Raw genomic sequence first — 22,297 nt, 5'->3', positions numbered from 1 at the left:
TCTTTTTAAAAGACTGGAATACAGCAAAAAGCATTGATTTATATTCCCCCTTCAGCACAGTTTTCTCTAAATAGTTTACAGTGAGGGCAAAAAGGTCTTGGAAGTTGTGGGAGTCTCTTGTCAAGGAGGCCCTAGAGCTGGAACAGTGAGTTATCACTGGCAAGATGAAGGGATGCAAAACTGTAAAAAAAAAGAAAAAAAAAGTCTATATCATGCCAGTAGCGTGCCTCACCATTACCATCAGTAACTTGAACTTTTGTTCTTACATACATCTCAGTCTGGATGGATGCAAGAGATCGGGTCTCATTTCAGCTTGCTGCATGACAGCAGGAATATAACATGATAACATGTTATAATCGTGATAATATTATTAATGTTATTATCATGATAATATAGCATGATAACAGGAATTATTTTAGGAACCACTCTTTTCCCAAGAGCAAAAACACTCTCAGGATTTGCAGCTATACTGAATAATATCATCTTGAGCTGATCAAGGGACTAAAAACCAATCACAACTGAGATGCTCTTAGGTCTTTTACTTCTTCTTGGTCCTCCGCTTCTTCTTTTGCTTCTTCTTGAGGTCCTCCATTACTGCAAGGTACGAGCCTTTCTCATAATACCTTCACAAATCACTCTGACAGGGATAGCTGATCCTTATACTCTTCTCATTTTTCTGTACAGGTTACCAATACCATTAAACTAAAGCTACATATCAAAACCTCATATTTTTCCTCCGAGCACCAAGAAACAGAACTTCTTTCCTCCAGAGCCTTTGACTACCTTTGTTCATCTCACAGCTCCCACTGACGAAAATCTCTTGGGTCACTGAGCTTATGAATGCCCATCCTTTCCATGCTGATGGAGGAGTTTGCATATGTTCCTCACTTGGCCAGAACCCATCTGATCACACCTTCTTTATTTTGCTTTTTGTATCCAGAGTGCATATCTTTGAGTGTTTGCAATCTAAATAATGATCTGTCAGGGTATACTTCTTGTTACAAGAGTGCCCTCCCTAATAGTATCACTCACCTTATCTGCCATCATAATCTGCTCCATGTCTCTTCTAGCACTCTTTCCTTTCTCCCTTTCATTTATTTATTTATCTTTCCTCCAGGCAGAGGCAACTGCCAACACCCTCTCTTCAGGCAAGCAGCAGTAGGTGGTTATAAGTCAGACTATGAAGACAAATGAAAATACAGAACAAAACTGCATGCTGCCCTAACTGTGCAGCTGAAGCACTTGTTAAGACTCACAGTGTGGGTGTGATTGTATTTTCCACCTCTGAATGAAATGTTTTGATGTTTTGTCTTTAGCCATGCTGTTTTCAAAAGGGTGTGTTTTAAAACCAGGGTCCATGGAAATGTTTTTCAGAACAGAATTTCAATTTACAAACAAATTCTAGCACATATGAGAGTAAAGAAGACTTCATAAAGCCAGTTCAGCATGAACAAACAGGAGTCCAGATCTGTTCCCTGTCTTGAATGAACAGTGGATTGGGCCTGACAGCTGGAATACTGGAGATGACAATATCAGCCTGAGCTGTTCCTCCCATAGGCAAGGAAGGCGATGCAGATCCTACAGATCGATATAGTCCACTACACAGCTGAAATGGAAAATGGCTTTAGCTATCAGATCAGGCTGCTGCCTTTTGCCTATGGTTTCAGCCCATTAACTGAGGAAGGGATGCACCTAAAACAGGTGTCACCAGACCTTTCAACTTTGAATGGCTGATCAGCTGCCAGTTGGCTATTTACAATAAGAGATAAAACAAGGTTTCTGACAGCCAAACTTCCTCTGCTCTCTCTTCCTCCTCCCACAGCTGAGCAGGCTCTGATCTGAAAATGCTCCTGCGCCAGTGACCAGACAGCATTACCCCCGTGAAGCACAGACCTGACCCAGTTTGACTCAATGTTCAATTTTGAATGGCACACAGCCAAGTTGCTACCAGTTGGATTATTCATGCTGCAATAGGAAGCAATCTTTCTGACATGCAAACTTCCTTCTTCTGCTGCCTGAGCAGCAGTGCAGGCAGTCAAAGATGCTGAGTTAGATAAAGAGCAGTTTGACTGCAAAGATACAAGTCTTGACTCATGGCTCCACTTCAGCTTCATTGTGCTACCCAGTAGCAAAAACCACCAGTACCCACGGCAGATCCTGGGAAGACAAAGCAGTTATACTTGCAAATAGAGAATTTCCGTTACAGATCCTATAACAGCACTCATTTTAAGTTCACGTGAAAGAGATTTGGAAATCTCTGATAAATAGATCGGGCAATCCAATCTCAATTAGAATTCAGGATGCCAGTGCCAAATTTGTTTAGATTCACCTTGCTTCAATAACCTATTACAACGGGCTTCACAATCAGAGCATCAAACTGGTTATGTGAGGTCACTTCTTCCTCTTGCTTTCCCTCCCCTTGGAAATTCTTCGTCCTACAAAAGAAAAAAATATGGCTGCACCAGCCTGCAATAGACTTCACTAATCTCATCACCTGAACTGCTGAGCAACACAGTGTCTGGAGAACAGGAAGATAGAAGAATTAGTCGTGCTATCTAAAAACAAGGCACCAATATAAATCACACGTTTCACAAGGGCTACATCAGGCTCTTAGATTTTACTTATGTGAAGGGGAAAGGAGAGGGTTGGTGTATAACAAGGAAAGAAATGGAAAGTCTTTATTTTAGTTCCTAATTCAAACAGAAATGCTCTGTGATGGCTCACACTATCACACACTTCCATTAATTTTACTCTCCCTCCTTGCTTGTCATGCCGTTGTATCATGAGTGTATCTGTGGGACTGTTTTACTTTCCAGTCCTGGAAGAAGGGTGGCAGGTAGTAGGGATCTGCCTTACAGTTCATATGAGTAACTGGAAATCAAAGTCTGTGATAAGACTTAGTAGAAGTGCTCAAGGAAACCGAAAGCCCTGAAACTAGGTTGTAATTCATGGAGTATAGAGTTCTTCGATAAGTGAGACAGATAAGAAATTTACAGCAGGAATAATTCAAGAGCACTAGCCCTTAGACAATAACTTATCCCCCAGCTTTTTTCATAACTGTGACTGTGGTATTTTTATGTCAGGTTCCGGTGAGCTTCTTTCACCTCTGGCAGATCTCCATTAATTTCCCAAAGGCTGAGAGGTAAGCTTGGACAAGCCACTCTCTCTCAAAGCTCCCATGTCTCAGAGGAATATGCTGTTTCACAGTGATTGAAAACAGCCCAGGTCACAGAGGCCAGCACCCAGGGAACTTCCCCTAGAAGTGAAGTCTTTGTGCTAACCACATCTTACGGTAGGGGTGGTCCACGTCACCACTGAGTGGACAGGGAGAGAACAACGCAGTGACTTCTGCTAATTTCAACAGTGTGTAGTATGCAAGGAGAAAAAGCTAGTAGCGTTTAGATTCCTGATCTTTTTTTTTTCTGACAAAGATCTATAGTTGCTTAAACCTGTGCAAAAGCTGAGGAGTAAAGTTAATGAAGGCAGCAGATTTTAGAAAAACTGTGGCTATGGTTGGAATAACAAGTACCCTAGCATATAATTCTGCATTCAGGCAGGGCTTCTGATGTAAAACAAATTACTTCTGGAGTGCTGAGGGTCTGCGGGTGTGTTGCTCTCTATTTACAAAGAACATACGCAGAATTCTGTCTCCTTGAATACAGTAGAGACAAACAACAGGAGGCAGTTTCTTTGTTCTGTAAATCAAGCCAGTTTTATGCCAGCATTCTGTCCAAAATTAGTCCTTTCTCTCCCTCTTTGGATTTCTTCCAGGCTTATTCTACTAGCTCTTCCTTGGCTGGCCATGGCTGGTTTTGATTGCAGTTTTGTTAGGTTCGCTTCTCACTTGCACATATGCACCTTTGCAACTGAATCAGAATCCATCATCAGTATTTGCAGAATGTCACAGAGAAAGCTTTTTGAGTGGCACTGCCCAGGTTTTCCTTAGAACCTTCCTGGTCTGTATTTGGGTAGGAGTTTCTACTGTTTCATTTGTTGACAAATGAAAGGATACTGAATTATTTTATAAGTGACCTTCTGTGATACTAGCAGCCAGTCAGTCCGCCATACTGACAGCTGAGACCACCGATATATCAGCTATGAGCCCTGGCAGCATCCTCCAGCCTAACAAATAGTTGTGCTTATTGTAAGAAAACAAGTTAGTGCACAAAGGAGTTCAGCCAGCAGGTTGCATGATCGAAACTGGGAGGATGGGTCTGAATTAACTGAAGATGTGCATTTAGAGAAACATTCATACAGCTTCAGATTGTTATGTAGAAAGGTATCTTGATTCTGACTTAATAAAATTCCCTTTGAATTTGAGTTAAGCTACATGAGGCCTTACTCTGAAAAACAGTATACAAAACAGGAATTAAATGCAGGTTCTCTAATCCATTTTAAAATTAGTTTCATTTCAAAACCTTGAGGGTCACCTTGTGCGTCAAAAAGCACAACCGTTACCTCCCTGGCTCCTTTCATGACACCCATGAAAATGAAATATGTCTGGTCAGTGTAATATTAATATATGCTGACATGCTTGAAGCAATATGTAACATGCACTCAGCACTGTTCTGAAAAATAACTCTTCTTGATGATACACAGAACAGAGAAGTATAACAATGCAATTTCTCCGCCAAATTTGCTCGCAGCAGCAGAGTTGATGGAGATGACTTATTAACATGGCAATTTAGTAAATGCTCTGTTGTCTGGGAGGGCGACATGTCCCTGGCTGGTTCATTTAATTCATCAATGGAAAAATGATGTAAGCAAGCCACTGGCTTGTCCATGAATTTTAGAAATCCAGCCTAATGGGAATGGCAGTTTGATTTGAAGGAAAATGAATATTTGTGGAAATACAAATCTTGGGAATCCTGATCCCGGAAAAAAAAAAAATCCAAATTTATAAACTTCTGAGTTTTCTGAAATGACATCAATAATGACAAGAGGTTTTTACACTTATTTGCGTCATGGATGGTTCCACTGTCATATTTTCATATTATTTTTAATCCAAGAGTGCCAAATTCTGTTTTCACTCTAAAAATGAAGGATTGGTAGCAGTAAAGTAACAAGTTCTGTTTGATTTACTGAACATTGCCTTAGAAAAATTCTTTCTGCACTCAAGATTGTGGGATTCCCCTTTATGACTGTAATTGTCTAAGCCTCTAAATGTACTCTTCCTGTCCTTCTGTATTACCATTCATAGACCTCACAACAAACAAATACACTTACATCTCCCTCTGCCAGCTGTGCAAATTGAATGGCTTCCTAATGAGCAGTCATCTTACCTGGATAAAGGTAAATAGCAGAAACACACGTTTATCTCCCCAAAATGTTTGAATATAAAGAAAAATCTAATTCATATTTTACTCTAGAAAAAAAAGGAGAGCTGGAGGGAGCTAGAAATGCAAGCTAACTCATGCTGGGAATAAATAATAAAAACAATCTATGTTATTTATATAATACCATCTGAAAACATAAAATAATCTACTTTTTTTTTCAGAATAGATTACAAAAGAATCTCTGAATATTTTCTGAAGTAAAACCCTTTCTGAGGACAAAAATTGTAGTTGAAATCAATATAGCTTGGTGGGAGAGAAATAAGTTGATGTGAAACTTCTTTCTCTGACACATTACTTAGTAAGTTTCTCAGCCATAGTCACTCCTGGCCTTATAAAAACTTCAGCTGTTCTCTACAGCTTGAAAACTCAAATGGTTGTTCTATGTGTTGTGCTGTGTTCCTTTGACTTTTCCCCTTCCTTTAAAATGTAAACCCATGACAGATCTCTCTATTTGTTTATCTTTTACAGCACAGAGCTGTGCACATTTCTTGTTCTATACAGATGATTAATAATGTCACGACTCTTTAGCCACTGACTAGTAAGTAACGCTTTGCTTCTTACCCCCTGCTTCATAATTTGAAGTCTCCCACCCCCATGCATGACACACAGGACTGTCATTCTCTTTCACTGTCATTTCCTTCTATTTTATCTAAGTGTTTCAGAGTTTTCCCCAGGAAATTCTTTTCTATTCATTTTTAGTGTTTTCAGGGAGCAAACAAGATGAAAGCTTAATGAAAAAAATGTTGTCTTTCTTGACATTACTGTAAATATAGCTGATGTTTCCCTTTTTGTAGCTATGTAGGATGCAATCTGAAAACATATTAAGGCAAATAGCAGATAGTGAAGCCTTCGTTTTACAGCACAGCAGACACTTTATTGAAAATGGGTACCTCTCTAAGTCAGCCAGAATGCAAGGCAAAGTCAGAGCAACAGGTTGAGAGACTTCAGTGGGTATTTAAAACCTAACTGCTCCTTTCCACAGAAAGATGTCTTAATTAACTATTTATTCACTCTTTTTAGTGGCTTTAAACACATTAATATAACCTAACAGCCTTCTTACATAGAAAATGGGAAATAACTCATTTGAAGTCAGGTTGTTCTAATGTCTTCTATCCTGGCAAAGCAGGTAAGAACATTTTTCTTTTCTTTGGCTACTTCTCTGCTATAAGCACCATACAGAAGATGAAATGTCTCTTCATATATTTTACCGGCAGCTACAGTCACTGTGCAGACAACTTGCTGAACATTGTCTTCCAGAATGTCCACCTGATAATCTGATTGAGTAGTATGGTAAGTAAAAAAAAGCCCTGTAGTTCTCAGTAGTTTCTCTATCTTTAGTTAAGTCTTTTTTCTTAAAATATAGTAATTGTTCTAACAGGTAGGAAAACTTGACAAAGAAGAATTCCATGTTACTATGGAAATTGCAACTTGGCACACTGACAAAAGAAAATAGATTTATTGCATTAATAATTTTAGCAGCTGAAGAGGGCATGATGTTTATAGAGAATCATTGAATGACTGAAGTTGGAAGGGCTATCTAAACTGCATTTCAAAATGGGTCAAATTGCTCAGAGCATTTACCAGTTGAATTCTGAGTATTTCCCAAGGATGGAGACTCCAGTATCTCTCTGAGCAACCTATTCCAGAGTTTGACCACCAGGTGAAAATTGTTTCTTATTCCTATGTTCCAGTTTGTGCCTGCTGCCTCCTGTACAATCGCAGCGCACATCCAAGAAGAGTCTAGCTCTGTCTTCTCTATATATTCCCAATGATACAGTCTTAGTAGTACAAAGATATTCACTGCAAAGATAATTTCCAGTCACTCCATTACATTGCATTAGTTTATTCCACGCCAAGACTTTGAACTTGTTATTCTTCATGAGATTCCAGTCATCTCATTTCTCCAGCAATTTGACAATTTCTGGCACGTGTCAGCATGTCCTCTATCAGCCACTATGTCAGCCTGATATCTTTGGGCTTGCTGAGGCTGAACTTCCTTTCATCCAGGTCACTGACAAAGATGTTTAGCAGTGTGGGTTTTAGTATCTGCCCACAAGGGATACAAATAACCAGCCAACAGCTGGGCTGTACACCTTTGACCACACAACACCTGGTTAGAGACAGTGGCCTCTTAGCTCCTAAGCACTTACACAGATCCACTGATTTTTGCCTGTTTCTTTTCATACAGTAATTTTGACCCTGCTGTTATAATTTAGTTAATGATTTTCTGTTGCCATTTGGTCTGGTACTGTTTGATGACCTGAAGGTCATGTCAAAGGAGTGAAGGAAGGAATAGGAGCCCACGTAGAAAAAACAACATGATTTTATGGCTCTTGGTACGCACTACATCAAATTTCTGTTTGACACAGATTTTTTTTACACAGAATGCTGTTTCCTCCTACTGACCAGGATTCCTACCTTGATGAAGATTCTGGGAAGGTAACATATATTCTCATGGTTATATATTGTGCTTGTATAGCCAAAATGTATGATAGAAGATGTAGTTCAGTCATCTTTGCAAAGGTACCATTCAGAAAAAAAAAATCATTAATATTAATTGCAATGTGATCAACTTCAGCCACAAAGAAAACCTTTACTGATTTTGAGGAATTCTTTTTTTTCCTTCATGATAAACTAAAAATCTGTCAGGAAAAAAAATACCAAAAACTTAGTTTTCTCCTGAAGAGCAGTTTAGAAAATATGTCTAATCAAGGAAGGTGTGGTTTGTCACTGGAATTGGCTGAAAATTAAGTGCTGTCATTCAAAAGTAAAGACAGGACTTAATGGCACAATTATATTCACTTTGTAAAATCCCCAAAGTCACTCTAATAATAAAAAGCTTGCCTGTAAGCTTCTATTCAAACATATGTTAAAATTATTCAAATGAATATTTCAAATATGTATTTGGGTATTGAATACCCAAGCTACACACACAACACCTCCATCTTGGTAGCACAGTTTATTAGATGTAGGATAGTGTGGATTGTCTGTTTTTTTTTCCTTAAAATATTTCTATAATTAAGGATAACCACACTCATTTACAAATGTTAAAATAATCATATGGTGTTAGGGGAGCAAAATAAAAGAGTTGCCCTATATCTCCCATTCTTCAGACCTCAGTTCTGTTTTCCCTGTCCTCAGCATCCATGTGACCTCATAAATACTTAACATGCTTTAACAAATCTCCATTACTTTATTTCTCAGGATATTGCAACTACTTCCTTGTACCTTGCAGTAAAAGTGTTAGAATAGTAGCTCATGTATCATTATCCTTGCATGACATCAGTTCTTGCAAATATCTTTCTAGCAGATACGTTAGTGGTTTCCAATTGAATTTGTGTAAATATTTTGTGCTATTAAACTAGAACTCACCTAATTTTGCACCTGTCCCTTCCTCAGTTTAAACAATCCACACATATTTCTCCTTCCTGCTATTGTTCTCCCATATAGGAAAAGTAAAGGAGCTCCAGAGTGTGCAAACTTTAAAGGAAATTATATTAATATATATTATAAAGGCACATACATAAATAATGAGCTAGCAAGTGCCTGGGTTGAGTTTGCAATGGAGAAAATCAATCCCATCAATCCATCCCATCAAAAGTATTTTCTCCCTCCCCCCTAATTTACAGGTATCTACTTCTTTTTTTTTTTTTTTTTTTTTTTCTTTTTTTTTTTTGCACCTATAGTGTACATGCAGATCCCATTTCACTCAGTAGCCTAATAGCAATGGGGTTATTTATTTTCTTGGCAAATGAACTATACATAGGTTGCTCAGAAAGTAATGCCTTCTTTTTATTCCATGGAAACTATGACAGCTATAAAGAGTACAATAACACTATTGATAGAGCAAATTTTCAGCTACAAGATGCTGTTTTTCAACAGAGTCACCATAATTAGTTATGCATTTCTGCCAGCCATGAGCAACAGTGTGCATGCTGTACACTTGAAGATCTGCATGGCTGTCCAGAGCACGGCTTGTCTTTCACATTGCTGTCATCACTGCTGAAACACAACACCTACCACATGACTGTGCTCACATCCTCTGGTTTGTCTTGAGATCAATAAAAATTTATTGTGTTTATAGCACACAATTCCAGGGTGTCAAGCATATGCACAAAGAAGGGTCAGGCTTAGTCAAAAACAGCAGTCTTACTTTTCACCTTGCCTCACTTGAATGTTATCCCTTCCTGCTTAGCACCGCTACACTGTACCACATAACTCAGTTCTTAAAGAAGAAATCATTAGATCTGTATGTCCCTGAATTCCATCCCACCTTGTTGTCATTTTAGTGCTCAGCAATTGTATGATTGAAGTAGAGTACATGTGGATGAACAGTGGATCTAGGGTAAGCATCATTGGCCCTGGAAAAGTTTTGAAGTGTTTTGTAGCTCACAGACAGCTTAAGACAAGATTTATTCATCTTGCTCACAATATACAGGAAAAATATGAGTAGAAAGTGGATGGAATGGTAAAGTTGCTATGCAGCTACCACCCTTCATGGTTGAGCATCTGGAATATAATGGAAAAAGCTTTTCTGACCACAATATTAGATCTCAAAGAAAAGACTGATTGAACTTTCATAATTATAATGACATATGAAAGTCCATGTTTAGATGGTGCAGATACAAGGTGCAAAAACAGATAACTGAATTTCTGGTTTAGCATTTAAAAGTTAAATATCAGCTGCATTCCACTAATATGCTCTGAAGCAGTATGTGGGCATTTTTCATATATTTCAGGAGTTTTCTCTAAATATAGTAATGTTTAGATATTACTACACTTCTAGCGACTCAGAGTAAGTGATATGAATCTTGGAAAAGTACTGGGTGTCTGTGTAGTGCAATAAAAAACGTATTTAGAATAGACAAGTCCATCATGAGCGTGATGGGATGTTTAGTTTTGATTTAGTGATTTGGTGATACACAATCTGTAAGTCAAGAGCAGAAAATGTCTTTGACCACAGTGTTCTTCTCATTGTTCTTTTATGTGCAGATGTGGATGGATGAAGGTCATCAAAGTCTCTAGAGCTTCTTTAAAACCATACATAAATAACTTCAGCGTTATTCTTTATTTCTATTACTCTTTGAAACTGTTCCAAAGATGCAATCACTTTCACATAAGTATAGTTTGTGAAGCTCTTGAGAGTTAGTATCTCATACAGAAAATGATAGAGGACATATTCTTTATTGTACCACTGTCATGATAAGAAAAATTTTAATTCTGTGAAGAAAACCTTTTACACAACCAGGTGTTTCCTGAATGTTATCTCTTTTGATAGCTGAAAATAAGGGTATAATCAACTAAAATTGCAAACATTGTAGTGTAAAAAGCAGTGCATCATCTAATTACTTGGAAGGTCAATGTAGCCAGTAAATGCTTGCTCTATATAAAAAATACCACTAAGCATAGTGCAGAATTCAGAAAGAATGAAATTTGAATAAAAAATCATATGTGCTTGCAAGGAATCTCTGTGAAAACTTGTATCATATATATATCAAACACAAAACAGGACTATGTTGAAAATATGGGCAAGTAGTTGGACTTAGGCAACGATTCTTACTAAGTCATTGAAGAAACTGCAGCTATCTTCCCAATGCATCAGAAGCATTAACTATATACTTCTTCACATGTTCATCATGGAAGGAATTTTTTCTTTGTTTATGTGTCATACATTATTACTGTAAAATCAGCGAGTATTAAAGTAACTTGCTAAGTAGAATACAGTATTCTAGCAATATATAGAATTATTGTTTTGATATTTTTTTTTTTAGAATAACCAGAAAAACTCACACTTGCTCTCGAGATCCCCAGGTGCACATCTCTTCTGTACACCTAGAGTTTGCTTGAACTTTTGGCTCTATATTTGACACATGGAAACTAGAGATACTGTTTTTTCTATGCTTCAACACTTCTCACATTATCTTGCATTCCTTTGCTGCTGGCTGTAGCTGTTTCAGTGTGATCTTAAACCAGGTCTGATTCCAGCAGTAAATGCTTTGTAATATTGTGAGCCAATCTCTTATTATTTCATCTCTCATGCTTCAAAGTGCACATGTGAATATCTGGTCCCATGAAACAGCAAAACACTGTTCTGGGTATTTGCCCATTATCTCTGTGCATGCTGCTAAAATGTGCAGCATACAACTACAACATACAGCTTACGCACACAAGTAGTTTTTCTATGCCAGAAGTGCAGTATCACATTTATCATTAGCAGGATTAGCAGGAGGAAGTACACAAAACACCAGCTGGCTTTCAATGGGGTATGAAAGGAACATTTTCTTTCCTCACAAAGCCCTTTGGCCCTACTTACAAGTTGATAGTTTTTGAGTATTTGAATCCATCAATAGAAATTCACAATTCCATTCAAGCTTCACAAACACAGCATAGGTGGATCCAGATTCAGCAAAACATTTTTGCAACCATTTTGCTGATAAATTATGATTTTAGAGCTTGAACAGCTGTCGTAAAGAAGGGCTGCAGATACAGGCAGCAGCAGTGATGAGGCATACAAAGAATGATCTGTTTATAACAAAGATATAACAGGGCTTCTGCCTGCCTGAAGGCAAGATACGCGCTACGCTGCCCAGCTCCAACACTGCCCCATCGTAGGAAGAGAAAACAACTTACATGGATAAATGTCGATAAAGGAAAATAGCTTGCTTGCAGATCAGGGAAAATTGAAATAACCTTGCCAATAATGAGATATCCATCATACAAAAAATCTGGGGTTTAGTCCCCAGATGAAAATGAAAATGAATGAAAAAAAACAAAAAACAAAAAACAACATTTCAATGGACAAGGTCAAATTTGGATTTGTGCAATAGATTTCAAATGTACCATGATTTTTTCTATGTTTCTGGATTGAAAATTATTTCATTACTACAAACAGTACTTTCTTGAAATGCCTGACATTTTCAGATGTATACCTTCATTTTTTCCCTTGAGGTCATTTACAGAAACAGGAAGCACTCTCATTATGTTTCTACTCATTGTTTAAACAGCATTCTCTGAGCTGCCCTTTTAACCACATTTATGAAGTCTACAGACTGGATATCTGGTGTTGGAACCTAGAAGAAAATTCTCTAGTAGCAGAAATACAAAGAGCTCAACCAAAACAAAGTGAGATACAGTAATTAATATTAGCAGAATTCTTGCTTCTATATCTTCTTGAGTTTCTAAAGAAGCCTGGGAGTTTCACATATCTCAGTGAAGCCTAACGAGATGCTGTAATATGAAAGTACTTATACTGAAAGACAATCAAAATCCAATACTCTGTGTTTTATGAAATCTGCAGGTTAACTAGCTGGAATTTAAGAACTGTAAATATTTCAAGATTATAAGTTTCATGGTGTGTAAGAAAATTACATGGCCATGTCCATTCCCAATGTCTTCATGCACTTCTATTCCTGGCATGAGGAAGGGCTTTGAAAGTAAACCATCTGGTAAAAAACACTTCCACTGGGCAATTGGCAGCCAGGAGGCTCCCATTACCTTGTACCTGATTTTCAGAGCTGACAAATAGCACAGAAAATCCAGGTGGATCAGCATCTGAAAGGTCTGTCCCTTCTTTTACAAAGACATGATCTCTCCAAGTCTGAGGCAGGATCAAAAGTTGATTGTAAATACAAATTTGTCTATAAAGCAAACGGAATAATTCTCTATAAAGAAAATGGCCAGCAAGTCATGAAAAACATCAACCTACTTCATAGACTCCAGAAGGGCTAGATTTCAGTCCTCACAATGGTTAATGGGTATTACTATGGTGTTACATACAAATGATACATCTTTATTGTACCCAGAACTGGAGAAAGGTGCCACTCCCTCATACCAAGAAATGTCCTAAGTTACCACAGTGCATAATGAAACCGATTCAGTGACGCAACACTAGTTTTCTGTGAGTTTTCCTGTAAGAATGTATTAATCACAAGCATATTGAGCTATTTAATACAACATCACAGGTATTGAAATAGTTGGGTAACAGTTTTCCTACCTGCCAACTATGTAGTTTCCTTATACATACACTCCTTTCTCTGATTTGCCCTAATTCACATCGAGAACCATGACCACGTGCAGGATAGAACTGATGAAGTGAACACCTGCTGATGTCATTTTTTTTCTAGCACAGTGGGAGGCAGTTCTCACTTCCTCTTCCCCATCACTCCATTTTCATGTGTCTCTTTTCTGAGTGTGGAAGTTTAAGGAAAGAAGTACCAAGAAGCAGTACAGAACACTAGCACAACACTGCAGTAACTTGTAGCTTTCAGGGTGTCTGCATAAAAACCCAGACTACTTAGATGAGCAGACTTGTTCAAAACACACGCTGATGGCCTCATTCACTATTTATAATTCTGACCTTGAATATTTATAAGACAAAAACCATATGTGCAAATTATTCCCTTCAGCTAACAGGAAGACTGTGCATTTATGCAAGCAAAATGACCTAAGAACATGTATGATATTCTCATCGGCAAATTGAGCACAAGATGTTACAGTTCTCACTGAATGACAGGGAAGGAACAGAAGCAGCAGAACACAATGGAAAAGATGCCACCACTACATCTGGCTCTGAATGGCTGCACAGCAAAGGAGAAGAAATATATGGAACCATGCCATGTCAGCACCATGAAAAACTTCTCACCTCTCAAAATCACTTTTGGAAGAAAACAGCTTGCTCTTTGGGTGAGACATCCAGAACTGAGTAAGGGAGAACAGATAGAACAGTAAGCCCTATCACCCATTGGCCTTATACTCAACATACACTTTATTCAGGAATAATCAGTCATGCTGGGACACAGGTCATTATTGCTGCTGTTTTGGCACTGTGCAGACCCGTTCAATGTTTTCATTTCATGGAAATCGGCATTTCTTATTTTGTCAGCAGGAATTTGGCAAGAAATATTTAAGCACCTGTACTTAGGAAAAATTTTGCTACCACCTTCATTCTGAAGGTAACTATATAGGTGCTCCATTAAACAAGTGACCGGGAAGTGCTGATTTAGTTCAGGAAGTTGTACAACCCTAAGGAAAAAGTATTTAAAAGAACACTGTAAATATAAACAGAATGTTAGTGAAGTAAATGGGACTTCAGATTGAATGTTAACAGGTAGGAAAGATCCACTGTTAGAGGGTGACCGGTGATACTTAGCCAGTAGGTGAGAAATGAACTGGGCAAAATAAAGCAATGCTACGGCAGATATATTTTACATAATCTGCCAATGGAGGAACATTTCTTTGTCTCATTCTCTGGAGGCCAGAGGACATTTCTATGCTTCACTGCTTTGGAAGAAAGTAAAAAAAGCTAGTTAGTGGTACAGGCCCCCATTCAAAGGGGCTCTCAACCTGTGCTTAAAACACTTCACTGAACATGAAGCACAGTCATGTTATGAGTAAACAGGAACAAGACCTAACTATAAACAGTTATGAAGCCAGCATTTAACCAAAAATCTGTACTTCCTGAAAATGAATAAAAAGTGAAATAATAGGCTTGGTTTCACTGGAGAAAAACGGAGCTTCCCTCATACTTCTGCAGTTGCATGGGCAATGATTTTAATTTCGCATCTCTGACTTAACATTTCAGTGTTTGTCTTTGATGATATGTAATAGAAGTAGGACAGGGTGACCTTCAGAAGCCCCTTCCAATGACAGTTATTCTATGGTTCTTAGATTTGTTGCCAAGGAAAAGAAAAAAAGAATTTAAGAACCACTTACGTGGTTACAAATACATGTGAGGCAAAAAAAAAATTATCTAGTAATTTTGGTAATGTCAATATGACAAGACACCATGCTTCTTTCATCATATTCTTCAGGTGGCAAACTACTTTTTCTGCGTACTCACAAAAGAGGTAGGTACGCTTCAGCTAGAGGGAGAAATGTCTTGCAGCCTGACTGCATGAGAACTTTCAGGCCTGAAATTAGTCAAGCTAACCTTTTAATATGTGTGAGTGGCCGTAGAGAGCTGTATGAGGGTCATAGACCTTTTCTAAAATGTACTTGCTTTAGCATTTTGTGAAGCATACATTTTTGAAGCTTTCATTTGCTAGTGCTTACAAATATTGAACCCTTCCAAGGGGTAGTAAAAGTGCAGCAGAGAAGATTCTGTGGTCTGAATTTCCCCTGAAAGTATTTAACCACTAGGGCAATTTTGTAGATGTATCATCCTTTCTCCATCACAGTTCTGTTTTTCTATCATTCTGATGTGAGAACTGATAAAACTTCAAACATAAAGAAGAAGTTCTCTACAATGCCTCTGCCTTCTGTTTCTCCTTTTTTTTCCTCCCTTCCTCTTACCCCTCACCAATTGATGGTACAGAAATGAGGAGAAGTTTCTTAAACATTTTTGCTTATGTTTGACGATACATCTTAATTAGGCATGACAAAACTGTGAACTGATTCCATTTCCTATTCTTTGCTGGACAGAACTCTCTCATTCCTGTTCTGCAGCACTTGGTGCCTGTAAGGAGAAGAGGACCATTCTCTAACAGTTAAGCCAGAGACATAAAAAGAGTAATCATTAAAATCCTGCCATCCAGAGAAAGAGCCATTTATTGCCATAAAGATTAAAAAGTGCTATAGCTCTGGTTAGTAGTTATGTATGGAGTAATTTCCAATGAGTTGCTACCTGGGAATTCACAGTGCATTCACATCTGTTCCAAATGTTATTATTAAGTTACCTTTTCCATTATTCTTAAATTTTCCATTGAGAGTGGTGCTGCCAAGTATCCTGCTACAAGACATTTCCTGTTCATAAAGTAAATGTGGTAATTTCTTCTGTGGTAGACAGCCTGAATTACTTAGCACTGGCAAGAGTGAAGGTGGGCAATTTTCTATTGTATTTTGATGTTGTAGTTTATGCTGGATATAGCTGAAGTACTAATCTCTCTTCAAGCATCTCATAAAGGCCAGTGGGGCTCAGAACTCACAGATTTCACCTAAGTGCATAGAAATTGAAAACAAAATAGTTCAGGACTTAGGAAAATTGACATTAAGGGAATCTTGTACAATCTACCCTGAGTACAAAGCCTTGAGAAGGAACCCTTAATAGGAACTAAAAGGACATTTTCTCTTTTGGAGAAGATGTCAGCGTGGATGCAGGGGTCACTTGCTGCAAGCACTCCCCTTGGGATTGCAGGAATAAAGAGCTCCAGCAGACACAGACAAGCAGCGGTTGTGTCAGCTGTCCAAGCACGCTGTCACACCAAGCAGCTAAGGCAAAGCTTTGTTCTCAACAGAAGTGAGTACGTTTATTCTGACTCATTCTTGAAGCAGAGAGCATGACTTGCACACAGAGCTGTGTCTAGTTAGTTAGAACTAAATAGAGAGTGCTAGTGACACCAGCAGAGGTATTAGTTTATATCATTATCCGCTTCAGCACTGTCTCTGGAAAGTGGTCTTCCCCTTACATTGCTCCAATATGGCAGGAAATATTAAAACTGTTGCTCTAATGACCTGTTTTAGTTGAGACAGTAAAACAGTGCTTACTGGAGATGTATATTTTCTTTTCTGCTGGCAAATTCTGGCATTTCAGAAGACAAGTAAAGCTGATAACATGTGAAATACATGATACACAAGCCTGTCTGTAAAATCTTTGTACCAGCAACTTAAGCCAAAACATTAGGAAATGTCACATTCAAACAGACCAGAGAAGTAGCAGTAATTCTGGGTCTAAATGAAGAATCTGGTAACTATGGATTTGAATCAGAGGATGAGGACTACGGTCTTGTCTAAAACAAACCAAGAAGCAATGCAAAGTTGATCTTACCCCTCTCAGTCTTGGATTTTAGTATATGAGTTAGACACATGGTGGAAGAGAAACAAAAAGTGCCACAGTTCCACTGTGGAAGAAAGTATCTGATAGTGTTCTTGAACTCATTTCAAATCCCCAGATTTTGGAAGTTTGATCTTAAGAGCTATATACCATCAAAACTCAGAAATATTTGATAGTACAGCAGAAGTCCTGTAAATCATGGACGAAATGACTATTCGTGCCTGTGCAGGAAAGCTAGCAGATTTTTGCTGACTATTAGGTTCCAAGGCCACCTCATTTTTATTAAATCAAGTCTAGCTATGTTTGGTGATATCCAGATTGAAGGGTGGAACTAACCTGATCCTGTCTCCTTGCTTATGTTGTACTGCCCACATGATTGTTGCATGATCTGAAAATTTGCACTGCTGTGGTCTGGATGGCAAAAGGACATCAGAGAGGCCAGGAGAGGGATCAGAGTCCAGAACTTTCTTTGTAACATGTAGCCCTGACACCCTAAGTAAGAATCAGTATCAAACAACTCCCCATCTGGATGGTCATCATCTTCAGTTTGAAAGAGACCATAAAGAAAACTATTTCTATTTCACTATTTTGTTTCTAAGGAAATGTGTAGAAATCATCTTCTAAGCCTGCTACATGGTAGATGTTGAGAGGTGGGTTTTTTATTGTTGTTGTTGTTTTTTCTGCGTGTGTGTGTGTGAGGATTTTTGCTGGTATGTTTTTTTTTTCCACTCTCCAGGGTTTCATTCCCCTACTGACCTGTAGGCTATAACCCACTCTGATGCAAAACAGAATAACTTAGTTTGGAATGAAATTTTAATGGTCACCTTGTCCAAACACTTGCTCAGAGCAGTTCTAATCAGGTTAGTTAGTTTGTTCCCACTCCAGTCTAGAAAACCTCCAAGAACAGATGTTTCTCTGGGCAACTTGCTCTAGTGTTTGATCATCCCCCTTTCTTTTCCTGATACCTGATCAGAAGTACTCATGTTTCAGCTTATGCCCATTGCCTCCTGTTCAATCATTGTGCCCCACTGAGAAAGCTCTTGCACTTTCCCAATGTCCTCTGATCAGGTTACTGTAGACAGAAATAAAGCCTTCCCCAGAGCCTTTTCTTCTTGAGATGGAACAATTCCGGATCTTTCCGTATCTCTTTGTTTGTCGTATTCATCTGCCCCTGATAAGCTTGATGGCAGAAATTCAGAGTACCTCAATCTCTCCCCTGTCACTAGCTCCTCTGCCCTATTGATCAGTAGGCCCACATTCTCCCAAATATTCCTTTTGATACCAGTGTTCTTAGTGTACATTTTTGTCATGCTCTGTCTCCTCAATAGCTTAAACCCCATCGAAGCTTTGGCTTTTCTAACCCATTTCTACGCACACAGGAAATGTCTTTTCATCCCTCCCAGGTACAGTATTTCTACTTCCACCTTCTTCTTGCACCCTTTTTTGTATCTGAGCTCAGTCAGGAACTCTGTGTCCACCTACACTGGCCTTTGGCCAGCTTGCCTGATGTTCTACACATTGATGTGGATCATGTGCTCCGAGGAAGCTCTCCTTGAAGATCAGCCAGCGCTCACAGGCTTCTTCCTTCCAGGACAATTTCCTACAAGATCCTACAAGAAGATCCTGAACAAACAAATGCCTGCTCTTTTGCAGTCCAGGGTCTTGTATTCTCCTCAAGATACTAACCTCCATGAGTCTCACTGTCACTGCAGCAAAGCAGCACATCCACCCTCACCTGCAGTCCACTGCATCATCAGTCACCTGCAGCAAGGAACTGTCTTTAATATTAAAATTAAAAAATTGAAGTCTTAAAATCTTAAAAAATTAAAACATTAAAATCTCCTAAATTGGTTGTGCCCGGTCATACTGCCTTTCCAATAGATATCTGGATGGTTCCAGTCACAGATGACAGGGCTTGTGACTGACATTCCCTAAAGCTGCTTAAAGATGTTTTCACCTGGTTCCTTTTCATGATCATATGGTCAGCAGCAGATACCCACTACAGCATCACCTGCACTGTCCTCCCGCTCTTACCCACAAGCCTTCTGCTGGCTAATCACCTTTTCTGAGGCAAAACTCCATACGTACAACCCCCTTACACAGAGCCCAGCCTTTGTGTCACTGCTGTCGTCATGTCTTTCTTACATCCTTCCATTGCATCACTCTAGTCAAAAGAGCTATCCTACCACATCTCCACAATCTCTACAAGGTCTGAGCTCTGCAGCTGTGCATAGGCTGTCAGTCTGCTTGTTCCTCATGCTACATGCATTTCTGAACAGATCATTGGGAGGGTCCCAATCTATGTTTTCTTTTACTGGGCAAAGAGTGAGAATCTCCCCTGTCATGCTGTCTCTCAGAATGGATCCGCCACTTGTGCTCACACTTTTCTCTAGGTGATGGTGATTTATGGTTATGCTTCCTGGCACATTTAATGCAAAGCTTTTCTCAGTAAATTAGCAAACCGGTTAGAAAAGACACAGAAAGTCATGTTTTGTCAAACACATCCCATACATACTAGCTCAGTAGCCCTCATTCCTCAGAGGATTCTGCGTTTGCAGACACTTTTGACATTAGCCATGCTTCCAAGCCTTGACATACCAAATGAGTGTACTTCTGCACTGGATTGAGGAGACATCACTTCATCCTCTCTGCTGTCACCCACAGGGCTGCTTTAATTTGCTGCAGGTTACTCCTGGCAGCATCACGGATGTTTACATACTCTTTATTAAATCCTTATTAAGGAGAATGCAGAAGCACAAAGGCATGTAAAAAGTCTCAACAGGCATAGCTTTAAAACAAACAAACCAGCCTTTGCTTATTTTGCAATAAAACATTTTTAAAAGAATTCAATCTGAAATAATATTGAGAAAAAGTATAATAATAATAAACTTGAATAGATGTAGACTTGTGCACTATAGATCTGCCTACATTCTGTAGTACTGCAAAGATCTAACAAGCCTTTTTTTTTCAAAACTTAAACTTGCTTACAAAGTTCATTAAAATAAGTCATATGCCCCCCCAGATCTGGAAGCATTTCTGAGCTCCCATGCAATAATTAAGCCTTTCACCTTCATTTGCATTGTTCTGAAGCAGAAAATTAAGTTGGGAGAAGGAAGATGCTTATGGAGAAGAGCATGAAAAAGACAGAAGTATTAACTCTTGGAGAAAAACAGAAGCATCTACAGCAGAATAACATCAGTACTTTTAAGACTGCACAATCCAGACCGCAACGTGAATGTAAAAATGAGCACTTTTCAAATTCAAGCTGGAAAAGGTTCCCAGCCTTCTCTTAAACATAAAGCAGGCGATGCGAAGTATGACATTATATGAGAGTCAGGTACTGTAATTAATAGCAGCAGCCTTCCTCTTGGGTTTTTAATAAATATTTCTGTAAAATATAATAAAAACTGCAGTGTGATCATTGACAGAGTTTTTTTTCAACAAATGTAATGTTTAACCTAGTTTGTAGTCTATGTTGACTTTCAACCACTTCAGACTGTTGACCAATGCCTGAATTTAAAGACGGCATGCATTAAATATGGGCAAACTTCATTCTTTCCTGCCTTTACGTAACTGGAACCACAGGTAAAAACTAACCCTGGAAACCAGGTTGGTAAGAATGCATGATCAAGAAACGCCACCTGCTGTCTCCTGGACTACTATTCCAAAAAGCTGCTGGAGTATAAGGACATGGCACAAAACTCTTGTTTTCAATGAGGAAGAACATTTGAACACAATAAAGAAATATAAGTCCTTCTTTACATAACGGTAACCAAAAGAACCCTCAGATCCTCATTGCAGCTACGTACCATATAAAGTTTTAAGCAATATTTCATAAAGAAGTCTCTTGCACTGAAAGTTAGAAAAAACAGAGATACAGAATGGTTGAAAAGTATGTCTTATTATGTTCCAGATTGCTAACCAAAAACTTATATTAATTAAATTCCAGCATGGGCTTTTCTTTAATTCCAAGGTTCAACTTGATGAATACTCCGTATATGCAAAGTATAATTATTCTGCTGGTTACAATATTATACTATTGTTAACCTATTATTACTATTAGCCTATTCTCTGAGGCTTACTCCAAGAAGTGTTCAGTGGTAATTGAGTCCTTGACATTCCAAAACCCCTGATCTCCACAATCTTTGAAGTGTTTGCCTATCATTAGACAAGTTTGGTTTCCTGAGCTTTAGCACTAGAAACTGGAAAAAGAAGCCTACTACACCTTAACACACCAAATTAAGCACACAGTTGAAGACTCCTGCACAAAAGCCAGAGTGCTCAACACCCTGACACACAAAAGCTAAATTTATGACACAGATAGATACAAATCCAGGCATTCTGGTTCAACAAGACACTGGGCAGTTTGCATGGAACAAGATTTTGTTTAAATCAGCTGCATAAGTACTGGATGTTGTTGTCTTCTCTACCTTTTTACCTAAGGGAGGATATTATCAATGTACTTATTATCAAAGTGCTTCTGGATCAACCTTCAATATTCTAATGCTTACCTCTGTCTTAATTTTGTTTGTGTTCCTTTGAACTTACCCTTTAGTCCTGTGTGGCTGCCCACCTTCTTTTTCCTCTGAAGTATTGCTGGTTATCTAAGTATCAAGGTTTTCCATGCTGCTCACTGCATAGGCCTGTAACCTGACTGACAGCGAGGAACACCAGCCTCACTGCCTCACTTCAGACATCTGCACTCTCTGCTGGTCCTCTTCAGCTGTGGAAGGGGCATAGTGCAGGAACCCAATGTAGGGCTTTTTCAATGGTATGTTTTGCTACCAATGTTCCTTATATGCACATTGCTCGAGTGGTACTGTCTGACACAGGCCTGTGATGGATCTAGCTTCCTCTTTGGAGGATGGAGTTCCTTTAAAATAAATCATCATCTTTATAGCCTGCTTAAATAAATCAGTCTGAGAAAGCAAGCAGTCAAGAGAACACTGAATAGAAAATGTCAGCTGTAATGACAGTGAATTCTAACAGAAACTGTCATTATTTCAATTGCAGGTGGGATACAGCCTCAGACAGGATCGTAACCATTCAGAAAAAGATAAACACAAATACGCACTTCTCAGTCCTAGGACAAACCAGCCTCCTGCAATTAATCCTGCAATTAAAACATGCTTTAAAGTGCCAATTAAGGAAATTAAATGGTATTGACCTTATGCATTTGAAATGTAACAAGTTA

At 38.6% G+C, this 22,297-nt stretch overlaps 1 long non-coding RNA gene across 1 annotated transcript; it reads left to right on the top strand.

Annotated features, from left to right (window-relative positions):
* The first annotated feature begins 6,195 nt into the window (after nt 1-6,195).
* Nucleotides 6,196-20,523, top strand: LOC122182240. Its single transcript, XR_006179754.1, has 4 exons — nt 6,196-6,462; nt 6,551-6,626; nt 7,721-7,775; nt 20,197-20,523. It is a non-coding gene; the product is annotated as an uncharacterized LOC122182240 (long non-coding RNA).
* The last annotated feature ends 1,774 nt before the right edge of the window (nt 20,524-22,297 follow it).

Source organism: Lagopus leucura, unplaced genomic scaffold, assembly GCF_019238085.1.
Source record: "Lagopus leucura isolate 7727_CA_CO unplaced genomic scaffold, USGS_WTPT01 Super-Scaffold_100014, whole genome shotgun sequence".
NCBI classification, from domain to species: domain Eukaryota; kingdom Metazoa; phylum Chordata; class Aves; order Galliformes; family Phasianidae; genus Lagopus; species Lagopus leucura.
Note: the sequence above shows the minus strand (reverse complement) of the source record. Positions and strands in the feature narration are given on the sequence as shown.